This window comes from Crocodylus porosus, unplaced genomic scaffold (assembly GCF_001723895.1).
Source record: "Crocodylus porosus isolate Cpor-Errol unplaced genomic scaffold, CroPor_comp1, whole genome shotgun sequence".
Lineage (NCBI taxonomy): Eukaryota > Metazoa > Chordata > Crocodylia > Crocodylidae > Crocodylus > Crocodylus porosus.
Window position 1 is genome coordinate 117,515,797 of NW_017728947.1, and position 11,283 is coordinate 117,527,079.

Genomic DNA, 11,283 nt, shown 5'->3' on the forward strand with positions numbered 1-11,283 from the left:
GATGGCGGGCTCTTTGGGTAAATGTGATATCTTTTATTAGACCAACTAAATAGTTGGAAAAAATATATATTCTTTACAAGCAGTGTTTTACTACCTTCCTAGTGAAAAAAAGTCTCCCTAATATCCAACCTCAGCTCCCCTTGCTGTAGCTTGAGCCCACTGCTCCTTGTCCTGCCATCTGCCCCCACTGAGACCAGCCCAGCTCCATCCTCTTTGCAGCCCCCCTGCAGGGAGGTGACGGCTGCTGTTCAATCCCCCTCGGTCTTCTCTTCTGCAGACTAAATCAGTCCAGTTCCCTCCTCCTCCCCTCACCCGTCCTGTCCCCCAGCCCCTCATCATATTCATTGCCCTCCACTGGACTCTCTCCAACATGTCCACATCCTTTCTGTAGTGGGCCCCACAGCTGGTCACAGGACTCCAGATGTGGCCTCCCCGGTGCCGAATAGAGGGGAAGAATCACTGCCTTCCACCCGCTGGCACCGCTCCTGCCGATGCAGCCCAGGATGCCGGTAGCCTTCTTGGCACCAAGGGTGCACTGCTGGCTCCCACCCAGCTTCTTGTCCCCTGTTCCCCCGTGTCCTTGTCCGCAGAGCTGCTGCCCAGCCCGTCACCCCCGGCCTGCACCGGTGCAGGGGATTGCTCCATCCTAAGTGCAGGACTTTGCACTTGTCCTTGTGGTGCCTTTTGGTCCAGGTCACACTGAATCCTAGCCCTACCCACCACCATATCTGCTACTCCCCCCAGCTTGGTGTTATCCGCAAACCTGCTGAGGGAGCACTTCATCCCATCTTCCGGGTCATTGAAGGCATAACACCTTTACGAACCTGAAACATGAAGGGAAAGATTTTTTTTTTTTGTGGGAATAAATCCAATTACAGCAGAGAATTTGTTTCTGACTGGCTGTGTCTACATGAGACGCTGACTGTGCAGCCATCTCAGCCTACGACACAGTCATCATCAGGAAAAAGCCATTTAGAGGCACTAGTGTATAGTAACTCCAGTTACTACACAGTCATTTAAAAAATGAAGTTCTTCTTTTTTCATACTTCTTCATACAAGTACTAAATGACCGACCGCACAGTAATGACTGCACAGTCAGTGTCTCATGTAGAAGGAGCCACTCTGGATTAAAATGTACTCCATACCGGGCACATCTACACAAGATGTTTACTGTGAAGCCTCCAAATTAACTCCACAGTAAAGTCTTAGTGGCTACACATACAGCAACTAATAAACCCCAAAGTAAGATAGTACTTATAAATGCAAGTGCTGTGCTTCAGCAGCATTTTTAGTGTGCAGTAACACACATGTAGATCCACCTGACGCTGGCTGGGGCACAAGGGTGCTTCAGCGCAGGGGCTGTCTGCCACTAGCCATGCATGGGAACATCCTTGTGCCCCAGCCAGCCCCTCTGCAGCATATTTAGCCAGGGGGGAGCAGGCCTGGGCTGGCAAACTGACCCTAGGGGGCCCCTGCTAGCTGGGGCTGGTCCAGCCTGGCTCAAGTGCTTTGGTCCTGGGTGCACGTGTAAATGCGGAGCAATAATGTGCTGGAGTCTATTGATTCAAATTAATTGCATGCATGGACCTGCCCACTGTCCCTTTGGAAAGATCTAAACTCAAATGTGGACATTGAATTCAAATTAAATTAAAAACAGACCCTTATTATGTCACAAAACAAATTTAGGAAAAGAGCCATTTTTTTTATGCTACCCTGATCTATACTTTCATACTACATTTAGTTGGCAGGCCCATGTCCTAGGCATGGGGAATTTTCTCGTAACTATAGAAAGAAGTTTATTTTTGGTTTTAGGGACACAAGAACTGGAATTAGCCATTTGCAATAAAAAACACTGTGTTGAAAAAGAATTCATGTTATAGTGTGGTACCTCAGAGAGCTTAAAGATGCACAAATAACGGCAGAAGCAAGGCCTATAAAATTATTTAATGGAATAAGGACATCATGCTGGGATACTAAAGGCCAGACTTACAGAAACCCCCTATATATCATGCATTCCCTTAGGTGCCCAAAAGCCTGTTCTAATGGAAAGCCCCAAAATGCTCCTTTGCAGAAGCAGAATCATAAATGAAACTGTTAGCTACATTGCCATGAATAATTTCTTCCAAAGGAAAAATGTTTATTGTATGTTACTGACCACATCCAGTTTCACACTGTGAATGTGGGAGAGTCTGAATGACTTTCTACCCTTAGGTACTCGTTAAAGACAGGTACTATATAACCAGATGTTATCCAGTTCATGTATCCAGTATTCTGCTAGCCCTATTCTGGAGGTACAGCTACGACCTCAACAAATTGGAGGTTTGGACCAAAAGAAATCTCATGAGATTCAACATGGGCAACTGCAAAGTCCTGCACTTAGGATGGAGCAACCCCATGCACTGGTGCAGGCTGGGGGTGATGGGCTGGGCAGCAGCTCTGCAGGAAAGGAGCTGGGAGCGGGGGGCAGGGGTCAATAAGACGGATACAAGCCAGCAGTGTGCCCTTGGTGACAAGAAGGCTACCAGCATCCTAGGCTGCATCGGTAGGTGTGTTGCCAGCAGATCGAGGGCAGTGGTTCTTCCCCTCTATTCAGCGCTGGGGAGCCACATCTGGAGTCCTGTGTCCAGCTGTGCCCCCCCTCCCCAAAAGAAAGGATGTGGACACATTGGAGAGAGTCCAGTGGAAGGGAATGAAAATGGTTGAGGGGCTGGAGGACATGACTGGTGAGGAGAGGCTGAGGAAACTGGGCTGATTGAGTCTTCAGAAGAGAAGACCAAGGAGGGATTGAATAGCAGCCTTCACCACCCTGCACAGGGGCTGCAAAGAGGATGGAGCTGGACTGGTCTCAGTGGGGGCAGATGGCAGGACAAGGAGCAATGGGCTCCAGCCACAGCAAGGGGAGTTTAGGTTGGATATTAGGAAAAACTTTCTCACTAGAAGGGGAACATCATCCCCAGAGAGTTGGTGAAAACTGGCCTTGAATGTGTTTAAGACCCAGCTCATCAAAGCCTTGGCTGGGATGATGTAGTTGGGGCTAGTCCTGCTTTGAGCAGGGGGTTGGACTAAATGTGACTTCCTCAGATCCCTTCCCACCCTCATGTTCTACAATTCTATGATTCTATATACTGACAACTTATACAAGGTGTGTTAATAAAAACATTAATAAATTCATAGATTCATCAATCGTTACAGGCTGGAAGCAACCTCAGATCATCGGGTCCAGTTCTCTGCACCAAGCAGAAAAGATAACTGGGGTCAGGTGACCCCATCAAGGTGTCTGTCTAGTCTCCTCTTGAAGATTTCCAGGGTAGGCGATTGCATCGCCTCTGGAGGGAGCTTATTCCACATTGTGGACACTTTAGTTGTAAACAAGTATTTCCTAATGTTGAGCCTGAAATGATCTTCCAGAAGTTTGTCACCATTGCTCCTGGTTTTCCCCAAGGGTGCCCTGGTGAACAGTTGCTCGCCAAGCCCCTGATGTATTCCCCTGATGTAGTGGTAAGCTGCTACCAAGCCCTCTCAGCCTTCCCTTCTTCAGACTGAATTGTCCCAGGTCCCTCAGCCTTTTCTCGCCCCTGATTATACGGGAGGCTCTTCTCTGGACTCTCTCAAGCTTGTCCACGTCCTTGTTAAGGTGCATTGCCCAGAACTGGATGCAGTGCTCCAGCTGTGGTCTCACCAGTGCTGAGCAAGGCAGCAGAATCACTTCTTTGGTTTTGCTGGAGATGCATCAATTGATGCATGCCAGGGCATTGTTTACCCTGCTGGCTGCAGCATCTCACTGCTGGCTCATATTCATACTGTGGTCTTTTATTACCTCCAGGTCCCTTTCAATCGTGGTGCTGGTCAGCTCGGTGTTGTCAAGCCTGTAGGTGTGATGGAGATTGGTCGTCCCCATATGGAGCACTTTACGTTTCTTGATGTTAAACCTCATCTGGTTCTGATCCGCCCAACTTGTGGCCTGTCCAGTTTCACCAATATCTGTAGCCTATCTGCATGCGTGACCATGCTTCCCCATAACTTGGTGTCATCCGTGAACTTGGCCAGTGAGCTCTTCACCCAAACATCCAAATCATTGATGGATATGTTAAGAAGCAGTGGACCAAGCACCAACCCCTGAGGGACACCACTGCCCACTTCTTGCCATGATGACACAGACCCATTCAGTAGACATCTCTGCATCCTTCCCCATTAAATACTAAGACCAGGAAGCACAATTGTACTACTGTAGTATGACCTTTTGTGCATCACAGGCATGGGAATATAATCCATCCTTTATTTTTTAGCACATTAGATGATACCTTTTCAGAAAATATTAAGACTTAATGTAAATATTCCAGTAATGGAGAACAAATCAGATCCCTAGGTAAGTCACTCCAGTAGTTAAATACCCTCATTTAAAAAAAAGGGGGGTGGTATTTCTCCTCAAAATGCCTCTACTTGGCTAGCAGATATTGGATCTTGCTATGATTTAGTCTGATAGAATAAAAAGAAGAGAGGTGTGGTTAGCCATGTTAGTCTCAAGTCAAGTGGAAGGCAGGGTAGGTTGGCACCCCATAGACTAACTAGAGTATTATGCATGTATATTTATAATTTATGATGTTATATATTTATATGTACACACACACACACACACACAAATATCTGCAGTATATCTATCTGTATTGCTAGCTAGATCATATGCTTCCATGAACTGAAGGTCACTTCATCAGAATAAAATGAAATAAAAAACAAACCCCTCTTTTTTTGCAGGTAAGTATTTGTAGATTGGTCTTTTTGGTCAGATAAACTGACTTTTTTTTTGGTCTCTCCTTTCCTGACCTCCTTTTTGTAATTGTTTTCTGAACCCATTCCAATTTGTCAGTATCCTTTTTGAAGTCCTGGACGGCAGAGCAGGACACTCTCAAGCAGTGGATTTTGCATCAGAAACAATTGCCTCAGAGGGACTCTCCCATGTTGCCCTAGCTGCCCCATCAGAAACCTTTCCTTCACTAATGACCCAGACGAGGAAGCACAAGGGATATGCAAGAAATGTGGAAACACCAAGTTGCTGGGCTTTGGAAAGCAATGCCAAAATTAAACAAAGCAAGGCATGAGATGAACTACAACTTCCATGTTTTCCTGTGCCCTGTTTGCTCACTGCTCTGGTGGTCTGGGTTCTCTTTATTTTCCTTCATTCCTTCTTGACTGTAGGACCCCTCCTGTTAGAAATTTTCTTTTCAAGAGTATTGAACAATCCCAAAACCTACTGACAAGAAGGAATTCAGTAGGTGTTCAATCTCTGGGATTATAACTGTGAAGCAGGCACCTAAATATGAATGCAGGGGCATCAGTTTAGGTACCCTGGTTTAAAAATGTTGCCCTTGGAGTCTCAGTTTGCTAAATTAATATTTTAAAAGGAGTATTCCTCTTCACTCTGTCTATATCAATCTTGCATCTGCAGAGGCTTGTAACTGTACTGGGTCTGTAATAACTCATTATTTAAATATTCTTAGCTATATGTTTTATGTGGTGTGTTGTATGAGATTAAATAAGAACAGTATTTGACCCAAAGTATCTGAAATAAAAGGAAAAAAAGGGGGGGAGGAGGGAGTTGTTTGTTGGAAATTTTAATAATAGTCATTTTTTATTGTTATAGAATAAAGTAAAAGCTGAACATTCCACCAGACTCTCACTTTATTTATTCATAAAGCATTTATCTTTTCCTTTGCTCTTCAGGAAAAAAAAAAAAAACAACTGTTGCACTCAGTATGCAAACTGAGCTCTAAGTACTCAAGTTACAACTGTTTATAACTGAGATTAGATTGTGATGAATTATTCACAAGCCACAATGTGTTGTGCCACGCAGTGACAGAAGTTAAATGAGAATGTGCCATTTTGGAATATGAATGCAACAGAGGTAAACAGAGGAAATATAATGATATTCATGATATTTGCAAGTAGGTAAATACTAGCACCCAAAGTCTACTGAAAACAGAGAACTGTGTGAACTAAAGAGGAAGCAGCTTGGAATATATAAAATGTCAATGGGAAAACCATAGGCCTCATGCTTGCAAGGCGTGTTTTACTTCATCCCATCCAGACAGACCCGGATCCTACATTCTGATGTAGGTTATGAGTAGTCGGGCATGTAAAGTATTAAATATTGCTGCACCAACTGAAGATTCAGTGTGAAGCCAAGTAGAAAACAGCTAAAGAAAGAGAACTGGCACAAACCAACGTCTCTTGGAAATACCGATTCCTGCTGAGGCTTTTCTTTTCTTCTTGTGGTACTAGAGAGAGAGAGACAGCTACTTCCCTTTTCTTTCTGCAAAACAGGATGAGTAATGGTAAGCAAACGACGATGCAATGTTAACATTTTGGATCAATGCATTATAGAACTGGCTCGCTGCCTTATGTGATGTTGAATCCTGCACAGCAATAAAATAAAGACCAGGTTCAATGGCTATCAAAGATCCAGCAAGTATCGTGATATAAGGAATAAAAGCAGTACACAAATATGGCTTTCACTAGTCATTTCTGTTAGACCCCGACTCCATAAGGTGCCCAATGATAATCCAGTTGCTCATGGGTCCTGTTACTCATTAGTCAGAGCAAGAAGGGAGCAAACATCAGCACACATTGTTCACAACAGCTTTATTCAGAATGGAGACAGCTTCGCGGAAAAGTCCCTCGCAGACACACGGTCCGTGAACCAGGGGACCTGCCACAAACAATAGTTCTTTCCACATTTATACACTTTGGTTCATGCTCATTACCATTTATTCCACCCTCGCTCTTCTTTTGTTCCACCCCTTTCTCCTCCCATCTCAACCTCCACCTCTGTTTACTGTTTGCTTCATTAGCGTGGAATTGCCTATGCATTTCATTCATTTACTTGCCTTTTTGCTATGAGTGCATGTCTAAGGCCATGAACTCCCTTCTTTCGGGCAAAGGGCTGACTCTGGGGGCTTCTTTACCTATCACCATTCACCTGTTTGCATATGTTCATCTTGGTTATGTGTTGTCTTCCACATTCCAATCTGTTTGTTTCTGTCTCATGTTGTACTATCTCCACCTTTCTTGGGCCCCTGTATCTTATCTGATTCCTTACTGCAGCTGGTTTACAGCACACAGACTTATTTGCTGCTTTTTTCCAGAAAAATGGTTAACACAATTAAGATGGTTACTTAGCATAAGCACTCATAAGCAAAATCTTATCTATAAAAATTTTATATATCTCACAAAAAAACCCCAAAAAACCCTACTTGCCTAAGCATTTGCAAAGTTACTTTTAATATATTTCATTCTGCCTTGTGGTCAGCAGCTTTTGCTGGGTCACAGATTAAAGCCTTTTATTCAGCTGTAAATCCAGTGCTCCCCAAGATCCAAATATTATTACCCTAACAATTTAATTTATCCTGCAACTGAAGGAAACACTTCAACATCAGTGTTACAATGTTTAGGAAATGTTGATTGACACCACTAAAAACCTGGGACACCTCCCAACTGAGGAGTGACAGACATCAGTGATTAGGGACATTCAGGTAAACCCCTGTGTATGAGCCACACAAAGCTTTTCATGCTCGGGCTCTTTCACTGCAGTTTAGAAATGAATTTCAGAGCAATTTGCAGAGAGACAATTCATTTAATGTATAATGTGCTGGTATAACTTTGCACTAGAGTAGACACAGAAAGCCTGTTCCCAACTGTGCTGCGCAAGACTTGGAACAAAAGGGACAGACATGGTCTCTCTTCGCAATGCAAGAGACAGCCCACGCCAGAAGACTGCTTCAGCCATTTGTGGAGATCACAGATCCAGTGATTTCTCCTGGAGCTGAGACACTCATAAGAAAGAAAAGCCCCTTCAGAGTTGATGATTCCCTTTGAAATCAATTTAAAGATTCTTATTGACCCAGCAGGCATTGCACTGCGCCTTGATAAATGCAGACAGCTTGTGAGCCCATAGGGAAGGAAAAATGATTTATCATCATTACTCTACTGAGCAAAATGGGACAGTAAAGGGGGAGTTTTGAAAGCATATTAGGAGTAAAAGAAACCCTAACAATGATCCCATTATTGGGTGGAGATGGTAAAATTCTAATAATGATGCAGAAAAGGTAGGTATGTTCAATAAATATTTTTGTTCTGTGTGTGGAAAGAAGCAGAGGAATGTGAATTAAAATTATAAGGGTGATGAAGCACTTTCCAGTCCATTAGTAACTAGAAAGGATATTAAACCACAGCTACTGAGCATAAACATTTTTAAGTCAACAGGCCTGGATGATGTGGAGCCAAGATTCCTAAGAGGGCTGAGTCAGGAGATCTTTACATAACTAAAGCTTAATATTGTTGCGACCTCCAAGAGCACTTCTTTCCTCTCCACTGCTCCAGATTTTCCAGTGAATAAAAGAAACCAAACAGAAATCAGATAGCTTTTATTTACTATCAATCAGTCAGTCCTACTCACAGGGATTGCGTCCAGACGAGCACACACATGTGCCCCTCGAGGCCCCCAGGATCCCAGGTAAGGCTGTTGGTGCTCCAGGTAAACCTACCTCCCCGGGGCAATATGCTGCATGCCAGAGCATGCGTGCAAGGGGCTTCCTCAGGGAAAACTAGCAGTGGCATACATTATACCGCTGCAATTTGCCCCCAGGGAAATGCATGTTCCTGCTCATGGGGACATGTGCTAAGGTCCACACAAACCCAGAGTTCCCTAAAAAATGTGTTTTTTTTTGTATGCACATCCTTTTTTGAACCATCCAATCACCAGCTTACACATGGATGCACAAAGCTAGATAGCATTCCCTTCTCTTGCCTACCAGTGAATTTCTGTTTTGAACTATGTGCTACCTCCCTTGACTGTTTGTCAACCAAATCACTCAATAAGTTAACCTTGATTAAGGAAAAGCACCTAACACTTTGATGCCCGCTTGTCCTTCCAAGAGATTTACCACATCTGTGTTACATTCCTGAGACCACCAACATGTGTTATTAATATTTTTGGAACAAATGGGACATTTCAGGAGGCTGAGAGCATGCTAGGTTCATATGAAGAGTTTGAAAGGGCAGGCAGGAAAACTAAATAACTTTGCATCAAAATTGGGGGAAAACAATAGAAAAGCTGATACAGAAAGAGAGGATGGGACTATACTTAGTAGTAGTCACTCAACACAGTGTTTTGATTATTAGATTGGATCAAATACAAGTGATTTCATTTGCAGATCAGATTAAAATCTGGTTGACAGGCATAACTGCACAGAGGAATCATCTTTATATTTTTGTTATGAATTTAACTAAGTAACATGCAGCATTCTTACAAAAAAGTGAGAGTTTACAAAATGTATAAAGCAGCACATAGATAGATCAGGAACAGGCTGATCGATAGGTCAGAGAAGAGTTGGCCTGTTGAAAAACAGTGCAGTCATGTACAAATCCACACACTGAGGGAAAAGGAATGAGGATGACAAGGTGGACTGTTGGCATGGGAGACAGTCGACTGGAAAGTGGTAGAGACTACAGTAGGTCCACTGTTAGGTAGAGACCACAGTGAACAACCTCAGCATGAATTCCTCATGCAATGTAATAGGAAAAAAAGGACCAATGTAATCATAGATTCATAGATTCACAGATGTAGGGTTGGAAGGGACCTTGTAGATCTTCTAGTCCGACCCCCTGCTCATATGACCCCAGGTCCTTGTCAAGCCTCATTTTAAAGACCCCCAAGGTAGGGGCCAGCACCACTTCCCCTGGAAGTTGGTTCCAGATCCTAGCCACCCTGACCATGAAGTTGCGCCTCCTGATACCTAGCCTGAATCTACTCTCTAACAACTTATGGTCATTATTCCTTGTTACTCCAGGAGGTGCTCAGGGAAACAAGGTCTCTCCCAAACCCCTCTGGTCCCCCCTAGTAAGTTTATAGACAGCCACCAGGTGCCCCCTCAGCCTTCTTTTGCAAAGGCTGAAATGGTTCAGGTCCTGTAGCCTTTCCTTATAGGGCCTGCCCCGCTGTCCTCAGATCATGTGAGTGGCCTCCTTTGGACCCTCTCCATGTTGTCCACGTCCCTCCTGAAGTGCGGTGCCCAGAACTGGACACAGTACTCCAGCTGCGGCCTGACCAGTGTCGCATAGAGGGGGAGGATCACCTCCTTGGACCTGCTTGTGATGCATCTATGGATGCAGGACAAGGTACGGTTAGCCCTACTGACCGTGTCCTCACATTGTTGGCCTATGTTCATCCTGGAGTCAATAATGACTCCAAGATCTCTTTCTGCCACCATGTTTTTGAGAAGAGATTTCCCCAGCCTATAGGTATGCTGCTGTTTCCTACTGCTCAAGTGCAGCACCGTGCACTTGTCAGTATTGAATCCCATCCTATTTTCATTTCCACCCCTGTAACCTGTCCGGGTCTTGCTGTAATCTATCCTTCCCTTCTAGGGTGCCCACCTCACCCCAAATCTTGGTGTCGTCTGCGAATTTAAACAGGTTGCTCTGCACCCCATCGTCCAAGTCACTAATAAAGAAACTGAACAGTGCAGGCCCGAGGACTGAGCCCTGGGAGATGCTGCAGCCCACTTCACCCCAGGTTGAATATGACCCATCCACCCCCATTCTCTGACTATGACACTTCAGCCAATTTGCAATCCATCTGACTGTGCAGGCATCAATGCCACAGTCACCTAGCTTTTTAATGAGAATGGGGTGGGAGACAGTGTCAAAGATCTTCCTGAAAATTAGAAAAACTACATCCATCGTGACCCCTGCATCAAGTGATTTTGTGACTTGATCATAGAAGGCAATCTAGACCTTAGATAAACAAACACAGTAGCAGGAATAGGAGGAGAAGAGGGGACTTTGGATTTCTACTCAATATTGGTAATACCAACACCAAAATACTTCATACTCTTCTACTGCCCACATTTGAAAAAAAAAAAAAAAACCCTGTTGAAAAGCTGAAGTGGGTACAGAAAAGAATCACAAAACTTATTTGAAGGATGGAGAAAATGTTTTTCAGGTGCTGTACACAGATGAATCATTGGTCCCAGGGGACAGTGTTTTGTCCTGTGACCCTACTGATATACAAGTTCACTTTCCCCCTACAAGTCCTGCTGAAGTATGCAGGATTTCATAGACATAGATTTCATAGACATTAGGTTTCATAGATTTCATAGATTTCATAGACATTCGGGCTGGAAGGGACCTCGGGAGATAATCGCGTCCAGCCCCCTGCCCAAAGGGCAGGAAGTCAGCTGGGGTCATAGGATCCCAGCAAGATAAGCATCCAATTTACTATTGAAGGTG